This window comes from Maniola hyperantus, chromosome 5 (assembly GCF_902806685.2).
Source record: "Maniola hyperantus chromosome 5, iAphHyp1.2, whole genome shotgun sequence".
Lineage (NCBI taxonomy): Eukaryota > Metazoa > Arthropoda > Insecta > Lepidoptera > Nymphalidae > Maniola > Maniola hyperantus.
In genome coordinates, this window is record NC_048540.1 from 4021513 (window position 1) to 4035074 (window position 13562).

Consider the following 13562-nt stretch of genomic DNA (forward strand, 5'->3'; position numbering starts at 1 on the left):
AACCTGGAAGGGGAATGGCAGTTTTTATTAAACCCATACCCCTTTAGGTCTTATAAAATATAGGTAAACTGTACATTTTATTTTAAATATAACCATAATATTTTTAAAAGGTTTAAATTAAAATAAGAACTAGAATAATTCCAGTATTTTTAGTGCTTACATCATAAAACAAATTACATTCCGAACAATGAACAATCAAGTTATACTGTGCCACTCAAAATAGGTGAATTAAGCTATAAATTATAGAAATAACGTTAGGAAAAATAAAATGAAATAGTTTTAACACCTGTCAGCAACACTCACACAATGCCCAATAATTCGCCTGCTTTTCTGACTGACTCTGTTACACCTGAAGAAGGCTCGTAACTGTTGCTAGAGCTATACATTCATTGGCATCGTTCAACGCGCTCTTGGACAATAATGTTCAATGGGATCCATTCAATGACAGGTGTATAACTTTGATATGTTACTCTGATGCTTAGAAAACGCTTTTATTTTACGGAGTTATTATGGAAATTGAATAAAAGTAAATATTTTACACCTCGGTTCGGAGACGGTTTAAAATATTTACTTTTATTCAATTTCCGTAATAACTCGGTAAAATAAAAGCGTTTTCTAAGCATCAGAGTAACATATCCGCAGTCGTTAAAGCGAAGAATCTGCCTTTGATTAGACTAGCACGTTCTATCTCTTATGTTAGCTCTATATCTGTATCTCTTAAGCTGGGACTTGTACCGTTTGTTTGTCATGTACCATTCGAGGCGATCTTGTTACAATACAGGCGACACAAACTGACTTGTAGCGTGTGTTTGTAATGTATCAATCGAGCTCATGTACCTACAATCAAGCTGAGCACACGGCGCTCGCCGCGAATGTTGTATTACAAACTAACGTTACATGTCAGTCTTTGGTTTGAGTTACAAATACACGACACATTACACCAAAGTGTTACAAGTCAGTCTCCAGCTTTATGTTAGCTCTATTGTACATCTCTTAGGTTAGCTCTATATATCTATGGAGTAAAGGTCATGACCCAGCACTGGGAGATCAATATGCACATATTTTTAATACTAGATGATGCCCGCGACTTCCGACACATAAAGTAGCCTATATCCTTCCCCGGGATGTAAACTAATTCTGTATCAAATTCCAGCAAAATCGGTTAAACTGTTGGGCCGTGTAAAGCTAGCAAACAGATGGACAGACGCACTTTCGCATTTATAATATTAGTATGGATCTGTACAAACAGTAAATAATTCACACATTGTTTGCTGATTATCAATTATTAAGCAAATTATTTTTAAAGTTACGTACAAAATTGGATTAAGAGCGACGCAGCTGTTTGCATGAATTTAACACTCCTCAGCAGAAGTGGGAATGAGTGCAGTTTGCTCTTGTATTGTACTCGACTATTGGCAAAGCTTCAAATGCAAATAAGGGCGCCTTTATGGGCACAGCATATTGACTCAACTTTTCATAGAGAATAGTTGAGATTGCAGTATGCGGATTCTCTAAATTTGCCATTTAGTAGCCAGCAGTTTATTAATTTCAATGCTAGCAAAATAATATTATCTATTGTAATAGATTCTGTTTACACAACACATTTTCTTTCTTTCTTTCTTTCTTTCAATTTGCGGCACTTATACTTGTAAAAACCTATAAAAAAACTTAATTCGCAATTGTACAAGTAAATGCAGGCGATAAACTGTCTAGTTCTAGAGAGCAATCATTCATCGTCGATTGTCGGTGGAGCGTGAAAAATGCCGTTAGTTCCGCGGCGGGCCGCTTCATACCGCCAGCGTGCTCGACAGCGCCACTGGGCACGTGACCAGGGCTGCCATATTGTGTAATCTTCATAACCTTTAAAATCTATTTATTCTAATTATTTCTACCGTAGACCATTATAGACTTTGAAACCATCCAACAAATGTGCCCCAACCCGGTTTCATTAGAAATACAGTAATGCGAAGATGGTTATGGAGTTTTCTTAGTTTTCTTTTTTTAGCGTAGTAGCACACGCCAGGCATCCACTAGTATTTCATACAATCTTTTACGAAAAAAAACTCGAAAAATATCGACTCTTGGTAAAACAATAAAAAGTCTATACAAGAAATAGGGTGACTGATTACCTCTCACACTTACACTAATTCAGCCAATTACGATTACTATGATCACAATCCAATAATAAATATATACTTTTATACAAGCGCTACTAGATTTATAGGTAATTTATATGATAGTGTTTTTATCTAAACTTCAAGGAAATTTCTAAATAATTTTAAATACATAACATCAATATTTTCGGAACCAGCAGGATTTGAACCTACATCTCTCCTGGATATCGCGTCCGAAGCGCTTTCAACCAACTAGACTAAAATTATTTAGCCCTACTAGGGTTCCGAAATTTCAAAAACCTTATAGAATAACTGCGTAGGCAACCCTACACGTGATGTATGCGCCCGCGCAACCTATCCTATGCTATCAGACTTCAGAGTCAGACTATCACAAGCGACGCCGCAGCGCGAAAGCCTCGCGCGCACACCGTCCGCTCACGTACCTACTCGATTCGTACAAAAGTACAGCTAGAGACGCGCGTGACAAAAAGTGAAAACAGTTCTTTAATTAATAACCAAAAGTGTTAACGCTATTAACTGTGTCTGAAAGTGAATCCAGCAACATGCTACTGAAGGTAAATAATTTCGCTAATTGGATTATATGTGGATTATATAAAGCTACCTCGCACTTGGCTTTGAATCAACGAAGGTCGTGTTTGCATTTTGTAAACATTGTTAGCATAACAATTGAGCTTGTGAAAAAAGTTCTCACGACTTTTCTGACCAATAAAAATTAGTCTCTAAACATTTTTGCGAATCAAACATACTGGGACTACATTTGTGAATTGTAAATTAACTTTTCTGTAATTAGAATAATTATATTCCGGCTAAAAATTCAGTCTCCTGCTAAAAAATTACTAAGAAGTATATAAAACAAAGCAATTAAATAACATTTGGGTTTACGGTGTAGGAAAACATAGTGAGGAAACCCGCAAGCCTAAGTTCTTATATCGATGTGCCAGAGAGTCCTCCATAGTGTTGTCAAAGATGTGTAGAGTCTACTAATCTGCACTTGGGCAGCGTGGTGGACTGTGATAGGTCACAGTCCAGCATTTCTCATTCAGAAAAGCTACCTGTGCTGAGTAATAGTAGGCCGGGCGATGAGTTGAAATGAGGATGATGACAAAATATCCAACTCATTCTCAAATTGAATTTGCATATTTATACAAAAATGAAATTTTTCTTGATTATTTATAACTGAAAAATTGGTGGGCAATTATCGTGGAAAGCCTCAATATGAATAAAGAGCTCTCTGTTTGCTTGGGCGAATAAATCAAAGAGTATCACGCAAAAATAAGTGCCTACCAATCGGAAAATGATAACAGAAATGGGTTTCCTCACAGAATACGTAATTTCATAAAATCAAAAAGTATTCTTAAGTATTCGAAAAAAGTACCAATCGGAAAATGGTTTTCCTCACAAAGCAAGAATAATCGTATTATAATTTGTTCGAGTTTCCTCGATACTAAAGAATTGTGCGGGTAAAATTTAAAGGGCCTTCCCCTGCATGAATAAGCTGAATCATCAAAGAGAGGTATAATGGAAGATTTGACTTGCAATATCGAAGTGTCGAGACAATGGACGGCTTTGTAAGTGCTTTAGTTTCCACAACTACCAGCACCCAGGTACTCGCTTTTCATCTATAGGTATTCCAGATCAATCGGAAAACTTTGAACTCAATCTCTAGGAAGATCTACCAATTTAGCTTTAGATTGTTAGCGTTACTGTAAACTAACTTTGTGTTTTATTTTTTAACTTTTTTAGTAAAACAGAGATAGATAAATTCGTTTACATTCTTTGTTGTGAATACAATTAGGTATACACAAATTGATCCCAAAAAATTTATAGTAAAATAATACAATGTTTTAATTATAGTGAAAAATATATTATAATTACATTATAGTTATATTATTAATATTAAAAATATATTATAGTAAAACTAAATTATAGCAGAGTAGATTATAGTTTGTATATCTGAAGGACGCCAGAAGGAAATCACGGTGAAGGTAAACATCGTGAGTAAACCTGCGTGCCTGAGAGTTTTCCGTAATACTCTCAAAGATGTATAAAGTCTGTCAATCCGCACTTGACCAACGCGGTGGACTATGGCTAAAACCCTTTTCAAAGGAGACTCGTTCTCAGTAGTGGGCTGGCGATGGGTTGAATAAAATTAAGAGAAATATCATGTTCTCCTTTCGGGTTGAGATTATTTTGAAAAGATGACGCATAAAGTTTGGTTAAGAATATTTCCATAATAACTTGTATGAAACTTCCAACATCAATGGTATGAAAGGTACTTCAAATATCTAATGTTGTTAAAAAGGACATATTTAGAACAGAGAATAATAATTCTTTGTGTTTGATAAGATAAGATAACTTCAGATGAACTTGATTATGGAGTCTGACTGAGTACATATTTTACGTAATGTAGGACTCATCCAAATGTATTTATATGTCGATGTCTGGAGTCTAAGTTCTAATCTACGGATGTTTCATGATATTTTCCTACATTAATTAATATCTACAACAATGATCAACTGTGAAAATGGTCAAGTTTTTCTCACACCCTACTAACTATAACAGTACTATTTCTATGTTACATACCAGACGATGCCCGAGACTTCGTATATTTATTTATTTATAAAAATATATTTTATAGATATATTTTTAAAAATCCTGTGGGAACTCTAGGATTTTACAGGACGGACACACTTTCGTATTTGTAATATTGATATGAATTCTGTGCTATCTAATATTGATAGTTATATGTATTTCGATAAGTTCGACATATTTATGAGTATTAATAATTTAATTTTAAATTACAAATAGATAAACTAATGGTTTTCACAGAATAGGTCAAACTTTCGTTTTTCCAATAGCTGATGTCATTTTCCCATCTTTGTTCGGTCTTTAACTATCATGTGTAGGAAATTTATTTTTTTGTTCGCGGCTCAATAATAGATTCCAGTGGCAAATGATAAGTATAGTCAGCATCAGATTTGTCCAGAGAGAATATTCAGCTTGAGTAGTTTAACTTCTACAATTTCCACTTATTTCTTGGTAGGTAGTTGGTATAGGAGTACGCAACACTAGTCTTTATATCCTTATCATCGGTAATAATTGACAAATGTCTCTTTTTAATCTTTATTTATCTACTAGCTGATGCTCGCGACTTCGTCTGCGTAGATTTAGGTTTTTAAAAATTCCATGTGCACTTTTTATTTTCCGGTTGAAGGAGAGTGACATAGGCTATTTTTTATCCCGGAAAATCAAATAGTTCCAACGGGATTTTTTAAAAAAAAACCACGCAAAGGAAGTCGCGGGCATCAGCTATTAGAAATAAATGTCTGCTGTTGACTGTACTTATACGTACTCGTACTAGCATCTAACGTTAATGTCTTCTCCAATGCTTAAGATATCACTTAAGGTGTCACTACAATTATGAGCTTTTTGTCACCATTATCATTTCCTTGAAGAAAAAGAATCGTTTAACTGAAAATTCCCACGATATCGCTGATTCACAATAATTTTCAAGAGCCTAAGTGATTAATTGCGCTATCGAGGCCTTATCTATTACAATGATCAAAGCTAAGTTTGAAGCCTTGGAAATACGCCGAATGCTACTTAATGTATGAAATTGAACAGTCGATAATTACGCCGCAAAGTTACTATACCCCCGCTAAAGTGATTATTATAAACACGCTCTTAAGTTAATCTTGAAATTCGTGAGTGTTATATTCTATCAAGGGCAGACTGGTAGACAAGTCTATTTCTCTTCATTAATCATTTAAAAATATTCTTCAATCAATATAGGTACCTATACCTATAATAATTTTTTTTAACCGACTTTCAAAAACGAGATGGTTCTCAATTCAGCCCGATTTTTTCGAGGTTTCTGGACAGATTTGCAATTTTTTTGTTTCATCAACAGTGGATGTTTTACTCTGGTACGTTATGTATCTTCTGTCCACGTCTATGGTTTGTTATTGTAAAACATCTACTTCTCATCAATCACTACTGTATCAGTTTGTTCAGAAAATACTGTTTTATTGATCATCAAATAATATAACATTCAGTGCGGTATAGGAAAGTGACTACACTTCCTGTCATGATTCTAAATTAGCCGACAGTAGTTACCTAAAGTGATAATTTCATTTGTTTCCAATTCTAACACCACTTTCAGTGCATAAAAATGTACAAAAAACAGTACAGGAATTTACTTTCATTGCTTTCTAGTTTCTATAATATTAATATCAAAAAACTTAATATACGAGTACATTCTGTAAGCGGTGATAGGTTCAAGTTATTTTGAGTTATCAAGGAAAAATGTGACACTTTTTTAATTTTCAAAAAAATATTACTTTAATTTGATACTAGATGATACCCGCGACTACATCCGCGTAGTTTTAGTTTTTTTTAAATCCCATGGGAACTCTTTGATTTTCCGGGATAAAAAGTAAGTAGCCTATGTCCTTCCCCGGGATGTAAGCTAACTCTGTATTAAATTTCATCAAGATCGGTTTAACTGTTGGACCGTGAAAAGCTAGCAGACAGACAGATAGACACACTTTCGTATTTATAATATTAGTATGGATTAGAAGAATGCCGCGAATTCGTCCGCGTGGATTTGGGTTTTTTAAAAATCCCAAGAATTTTTCCGTGATAAAAAGTATAGCCTAGCTAATATGTCCGTCTCCGCACTGGAAGCTATATTATTCTCTGTACCAAAGTCCAAACGTCTTATGGTCACTTAAAAGAACAGGCTGTGAAAAGTGACAGACGAACATACTTTTGCATTTACAACATTATTATTGAATAATGGCAGAGGGAGTAAATTAGTTAAATTAGAACATTTCGACCTAAATCGAATAGCTATGCATTTGTATTTTGTAGGTATTTCAAGTGGGAATAGGCACATGTCCTAACTAGCAATCACATTCAGTAATCAGTAGCTATATCATTATTAAGATTCAATGCGTAAGCTGTTTTAACTTTTACTGCCGCGTGTTACGCACTTTTGTCTTCAGTCGAATATAAATCAGTAAAACTTGGGCCACGTTCGAATTTCCCCGCTTAATTAGCTTCTTAGACCGATTTTATGTAATCCGATCCGAAATCAGCAGACCCATATTGTTCAAACGTACCCTTAGGTTACTCTTTCTTCCTTTTCGTTATTTGATAGAAACATATTTTCTAGAGTAATAAAATTTTAGAGTGCTCCTTGGGGTGACGAGAGAAAATGTATAGTTTTGCCTCGGCCCCGAGCTTCGGGTTAAACAGTATCAAGCAAATCAAAGAGCAAACAAGTGAGATAAGACGACATGTCTGTAAAATCGGGGCCCGAACTACTGCCGGCCTGGTTTTGTAATTCCACAAGTATCGAATATATTTTTACACGACTGCCCAAAAAAGGAGTGTAATGTTTCCAGGGTTCATCTTAGTAAGTAGGTGGATTTCTTTATTACACCCTAACTTCTAAATGCCTAACCGGATTTTTGGTGTATGGGATATCGTTAGAATCCTTTACTCTTTAGGAGCCAAGCACTCATATTCAACTGCTTCAAAGGTAGCGGGGTCAAGTATGCATTTTCTTTATAGGCGTCTCGGGCAGTCCTCATGCTCAATCAAGGGCCTGTCATATCCAATCCAATTCAAATAGAATATACCTAATATTTTTGTATTATTTCATTTGACGAAAAGAAAAACTTATTTCAAATAAATAAAAGTGTATTCGAAAATATTTTTTTTATTTGATATAAAATACCTAAGCTATGACAGTACACCGAGAATTAGGTAAATATAGGTATCAGGTATATAAGTACCGATACCAGATAAGTGATAAATAGCTTTATATTTGTTTTTTCCACGCCTTATGTAAAAACAAATACAATTAAGTACCTATTAATTATTAGTAATTAATTTAAGTGTTTTTGCTTTACATAAGGCGGCTATTTATTAAAAAGAATAAAAGTAAAGCTAGAAATTATAATTCTGAAAAATTATCAAGTTAGGAAAAAATAGGCTTTTTTTATTTAAAAAAAAAACGTTACAAATTCTAAAATGCTAGCGTGTAAGCCCTACTTAGGGCTCATAGAGAGTTCAAGAGTAAGTTCGGACAACTGAAATGCCAGTTTGAGAGCTCTTTACTTTAGAAATAAGTTGGGAAACTTTGCCATTTAAAATTTATTATTGACGTTTCAAACCAAAAGTTTTATAGGACTTCTATAAATTAATTGAAGTGATAATAGACTTTCAGCTGTATTCCGCGCCTCGATAAACTTTTGAGGCCGAGACAAGATAAAGTCATCCAAAGTCTATCTTATCTGAAAGTACAATCTGCGGAAATTGAGATCTTTGCCACAAAAACATACGCTAACGTGCTGTCTGTCTGTCTGCTAGCTTTCACGGTCGATCTTTTAACCGATTTTGTTGAAATTAACATCCAAGCTTGGTACTTTATATCCTGGAAAATAAATGAATTCCTAAAATTCCGGGATTTCTAATAAAACTAAATGCACGTGAATCAAGTCACTGGCATGAGACATCATCCATTAGGTACAGAGCTAGCCTGCAACTCGGATATGAACATAGACTAAGTACTTTCATCCCGCAAAATCTAAGAGTCCCCACGGGATTTTTTAAAGACCTAAATCCACGCGGACGACATCGCAGGCATCATGTAGTATTCATAAAAAAAGAAACTGACTGACTGACATAATATCAACGTAAAGCTCTGAGTCCAAGAGCTCGAGATTTTGCAATTACGCGTAGGTTTTCTTTAAACGTGGATCTCCACAAGAAAAGACTTTATTAAGAAATGCCAATAGGATCTTGAGAAAACCTAAATACACACATACTAAGTTGCGAGATGACTGAAAGAATAAATATTGAAAGAATGACTATTAGAGAATTACTCTACTTTCTCTGTTTCCACTTTTATTTCAATAGGTACATGATAAACACAATACTTACGATGTGATTTATCAATGTTCAATAGGTATTAAAGATTTTCTAATAATTGATGCAATAAACAAGATTTTCTATTGTCACTCCATTATATTGCACATGGAAATTAGAGCGCTTTGAAATACTCACTCTACTTTCTATGAATAACATCTGACTTTCTACTCTAATGTATGTTTTAGATATTGTGATAATTCTATAGCTATATTCAGTTATAAACTCTTGTTTATTATACGACTACCAAAAAAAGGGAGTGTAATGTTTTCAGTGTTCATGTGTGTGAGTTTCTATATTCCACCATAACCTGAATAGATTTGGATGTATCGTTAGAAATCGTAAATCGTCCCGAGTAACACACGGCTATAAACTTTTTGGAAAAAACAATAATATGGCGCCAGTTCGTTTTTTGGCAGAGCAATCGTGTTATTCATTATTATAAATTATTGTTTATATTAAGGACAACAGTAAAAAGTGATGAGCACAAATTTTCGCCAGTGTGGAACTGTGGACATACGAGACGTAAAAGAGTAGAATTTTTCGATGAACGACGATTTTAAACATCGCGTCAAATTCCTAAACACCAGTGGGTGACAGGCAGTATTATCTATAATGTGAACCCACTGGTGAACCCAAACAACAACGACCTCTTTTTGAAATAATTATATGTTAAGCATATGCGTCACATGGTCAAAATTTTACCATACATTTGATAACGCAATCTTATCATACACATAATCGGCGCCGGGTCCGTTCGAAACAATGGGGCAGGAACTACGGTGTGAAACCAAAAGACTGGGGAAAATTGACTGCTAATTTGAGTCTTATTTTGTTTGTGATAATAACTATTATTGTTCAGACCTCTCGTTTGGGTTAATTTTACGTACCTTCGCTTATTTTATGTAGTCAATTTTTTTTAAATTACAACGACATAATTTAAGCCTCAAGATGTTATACCTACCCGGCTATTGTTTTAACAACGATCTCTTTGAAGTACTTACTTATAAATATAATTTACGTAATTAAGCAGTAAATATTTTTTCATTGAAGTAGGTAGGTTGGAGGGCAAGGGTAAAGCGGAATATTAGTCATAATTAACATGGCTAATATTCTTTATTTTTAAATAATTAATAATTCATTCACAAAATCATATTAACTGCATTCATTTTATTTATGTTATTATATAACTAGCTTATGCTCGCGACTTCGTCCGCTTGGACTATACAAATTTCAAACCCCTATTTCACCCCCTTAGGGATAGAATTTTCAAAAATCCTTTCTTAGCGGACGCCTACGTCATGATAGCTATCTGCATGCCAAATTTCAGCCCGATCCATCCAGTAGTTCAAGCTGTGCGTTGATAGATCAGTCAGTCAGTCAGTCAGTCAGTCACCTTTTCCTTTTATATATTAAGATAAATAAGTATATTCTTACTCTATTAACAAAGTTATTGCTTAAATTATTTTCTCTTGTCGAAAGTTCTTTTCTTTAATACTCTTTCACCTCAATAATTACCAAATGTGATGTTATTACTTCGTGTCATACTTTTTATGTACAATTTTTTAATTATTCATCAATGAAAGTTTAATTTGATTTTCTTACTTTTTAACATCGACCTTTTTCCTAGGTATTAAGTGAAATCAGTGTTGTGTAGTTTTATTGGTGTTTTTCAATTATTATATTATGATGCTATTACTTATTACATTACTGTTTAATTTACCATACCGGTTATGATCATGTTTTGTACGAAAATTAGTTTCTTCCTACTATTAGATTTGCCCTCGTATATTTCGTGTTACGGAACCTACTTTTTATAACCTTCACGACATCATAACATAAAAACACATCATCATTTTTATGACATCATTTTAAACCACAGCAAGGCACCTATCTAACCATAAAAGTTGCAACGGTCTATTTGTTTACAATGTTTTCTTCCAAGCTACTAGACTTGGTGTGTTATTTCGCAAGTTCTTATTTTGTAATCAGTTAATGTATTAAACACAGAACGTACATGAATTAATCAATACTTATTTCACTGAAACCCTCAATTTTCACGTAACCATTTCAAAATTACGGGGTAATTTGATAACACGTATGAACATGAGTTATTTATATATTCTACTACCTAATATGGGTCATTAGAATTCCTTTAAATTTTCCATTAAAATTCCATACCCCACTTGATATAGCCATCTTACTTCGAAAATTTACAAATTATGAGTTCATGACCACAATTTAATTTTTTTTTTGTTTTTTGACAGACCGACAGACAGACAGACAGACAACAAAGTGATCCTATAAGTGGTCCGTTTTTTCTTTTGAGGTACGGAACCCTAAAAATATTGAGGATGAGGAAATTGGAGGGTCACGACAGTTTTTCAGTACAGGTAATATTATACTTAATTACCTATTTGAATTCTGCCAATGTTTGTTTCCACCAGAGTGAACTAATAATAATATTACAGTAATTGTATTCGTCATAAATTGATAAGATCAATATTTAATTTTGTTTATTTTTATGTACCTAATGCGAGATGTATGTAATGTCCACATTGCGAAAATCTGTAACATTTGCATAAGCACCTAGTTTCTGCGTTACACAAACATTACCAAGTAATATTAATAACATATTATCATATAAGTGCCAAATCATTAAAACCTCCACATTGATTGATCGAATAATGACAGTGATATCATTATTAAATGTTTCAAAAAAGATTAGGGTTAACAACGTTGGTGAATATAGTTATAATAACGTTGCCAAATTAGTGATATATTGCAGAAAGATAGCTGTAAAAATTAAGTGTTATTGAATGTATTATTTGAAGATACTTCCCGCATTGCGATAGACTACCGTTTTTGGAACAACTGTTATTTTCATGTTATTTTTTTGACCTATGCAAATCCAAGACCGTTTCGACATGAGTTTACGTGGTGCAAAAGCGGTATTGGAATTGGGAATCTGATCCTATGTAAAATGGATGAAATGAACACCGGCATTTCGACATTCTTCACAATGTTTAGAGTGATATCTGATCCTTTACTTTTTGCGTGATAATTTAACACAAGAGTATCGATATACCTAGTATCCTGAGCCCCGGTTTCCATCTAAGCGGAGAGTTGAGTCGATCAATCATATTTTTAAAAGATGACGTAATAATTTTTTTACGTCGTTTATTATGTCGGAACCGGGCCTTAAACCATCAACGCCCGCAAAGCGACACCATATTATGCGAAAAATTCTGGTTCGATATAAGTCCCGCAAATTGCTATTGCATTGGAACCATGTCTCATTAACATCGAAATGACGTCATTTTGACGTCAGCCGATATAAAATATACCATCAGCTCATCATGCATTTGTAAACAACAGTATAACCCTGTGGTTATACTGTTGTTTACAAATGCATGACGTCAGAGCACAGATAATCTATCGGCCAAACATGGCCGACAGTGTTTTCACCTGTCTAAGAAAAATATTTTTTTAAATTAAAGTTTTACGGTTTTTAGGGCGCAAAAAAATATAGTGTTAATTTTTTTGATATAATAGGACAAATATTAACCATTTAAGACCAACTTAAAAAAATTGTCAAGTAGCCTATTGTCGTTGCTGCAAAATCTTATAAAATCATTGACTTAAATATTACTTACAAAATGCACTTTTATATCACGACCCTCCACGGCTTTGCTCAGGGAAAATGAAAATGTAGTAATTCTAAACTTCTAAAAGTGCTCTTTTAGTGGGGACTGTAGAGAGAACTAACATTATGCCAAACCTCAAGTTTCTAGAAGCGCTCTGGAAGGCCAATCTCGATGTGCCGGCATTTCGGATTTGCTTTATATTATATTCTTTTGAATCGTCAAATGCATCTACCACTAGTTCCGAATGAATTTCCTACCGAGAAAGACCAGCAAGAAACTCTGCAGTTGATCTTTTCAAAAATTCGATACAATTTAAGGGCATCAAATTTATAGAAATTAATTCGTCATTATATCATCCATCGGGGAACCGTCTCAAGTGACCGTTACTAAATCAATACTTTCGCCTTACATTCTAGCATATATACCTAATTGGTGTAATTAGCAAAAACATGTGACAATTTTTTATATAAAACCAGGAAATGTATGTCAACCTGCAATTAAGTAAGTTACGTAGTTAGTGGTGTACTGCTTATTCTAGAAATATGAATTTAGTTATATAATACCCTTTTAAACTTCCCCAGAAAAAACTCTCTTTATAACCGGAAAGTTCCAGTTTTAATGAGAATTCTAGAATTATCTAATGCGATTTTCAAGCCGGTTGCAGAGCCGAGCATTAAATAGTAGCATTTAATCTTCAGTATACATATACTTCTGTATATATAAAAAAAAGGAAAAGCTCACTAGTTAAATGACTCACTGATTGATATAATATCAACGCACAGCTCAAACTATTGGATGGATTTGGCTAAAATTTGGGAGGTAGATAGCTATTGTGATGTAGACA

At 33.9% G+C, this 13562-nt stretch overlaps 2 protein-coding genes across 3 annotated transcripts in view; one reads left to right on the top strand and one right to left on the bottom strand.

The window, feature by feature from the left end:
- The window catches only part of MCU (mitochondrial calcium uniporter), a 160865-nt gene that overhangs the window by 105886 nt on the left and 41417 nt on the right, over positions 1-13562 (bottom strand). The window lies entirely within an intron of this gene.
- The window catches only part of jv (javelin), a 110252-nt gene that overhangs the window by 62261 nt on the left and 34429 nt on the right, over positions 1-13562 (top strand). Inside the window, exon 1 of one of the 2 annotated variants that reach the window (XR_011236800.1) lies at positions 2504-2689. The exons of the other annotated variant lie outside the window; for it this stretch is intronic. The gene's annotated coding sequence lies outside the window, so the exon portion shown is untranslated. Of the gene's footprint in view, positions 1-2503; positions 2690-13562 lie in introns of those variants that run through there. 2 annotated transcript variants of the gene reach the window in all.